The sequence below is a fragment of the Rhinopithecus roxellana genome, chromosome 7 (assembly GCF_007565055.1).
Source record: "Rhinopithecus roxellana isolate Shanxi Qingling chromosome 7, ASM756505v1, whole genome shotgun sequence".
NCBI lineage: Eukaryota > Metazoa > Chordata > Mammalia > Primates > Cercopithecidae > Rhinopithecus > Rhinopithecus roxellana.
In genome coordinates this window covers 65755910-65756842 of record NC_044555.1, presented here as the reverse complement: position 1 = coordinate 65756842, position 933 = coordinate 65755910, and positions in this window count along the sequence as shown.

Genomic DNA, 933 nt, shown 5'->3' with positions numbered 1-933 from the left:
TCTGCCCATATGGGTTGCATCTTCCATGTGAGAGCCTCTCACCCTAAGTCTCACAGTCACCAGTACCCTGGCTTCCAGGACAAACCTGGATTATTTCCCCCCAGGCTTGCCCTAGAGACTTAAAGGAAGCTGGACTTTTATGAAAAACTCATTGTGGGTGGGGGACAAAAATTAACTAGGCGTGAAGAACCTGGGAGATACCAGATTATTCTGGCTCATTAGAGCTTTACACTTATCTGGCCACAGCTGGGACATACTCCCTTCTCCCTGGACCATGCAGTCTGGGCCCACCTCACCCACAGTGTGGGCTACCTATTATAATGCCCCCCAAAATAGTGTCAATTCAAGAGCAACTGCTTCTCCAGGGTCTAGGCTTTGGGGCCCCAACTTATCACAACTTGAAGTTACTGTTTTAAAAATTTATCTTATTTATTTGTTAATTGTGTCATCTGTTAACATATTATAGCTCCATAGGACAATCACTGGCGGTCTTGTTTACTGTTAAAGCACCAGCCCTAGCCCAGTAGTTGGAATATTTCGATTGCATGTATGGGTGGATAGCTGAGTGTGTAGATGGATGCAAGGATGGAGGGATGGATGGATGGAGGGATAGATGGATGGACGGATGGGTGCATGGGTGGGTGGATGGACTGGCCCCCACATAGTACCAAGGTACTTCTCCTGTAAATACCACAAACCTAGACCAGCAGTTCTCAAACCTTTAGGTCTTGGGACTCCTTGACTTTTTAATTTATTATCGAGGACTCCAAAATGCTTTTGGTTATATTGGTCTTATCAGTATTTCCCACATTAAAAATGAAAACAGGAACATTTTTAATATTTATGTATTAATTGATCTAAAAATAACAATCATTAATATATTACATGTGTGGTGGGCAGCCTCTAAGATGGTGCCCAGTAATTCCCACTTTC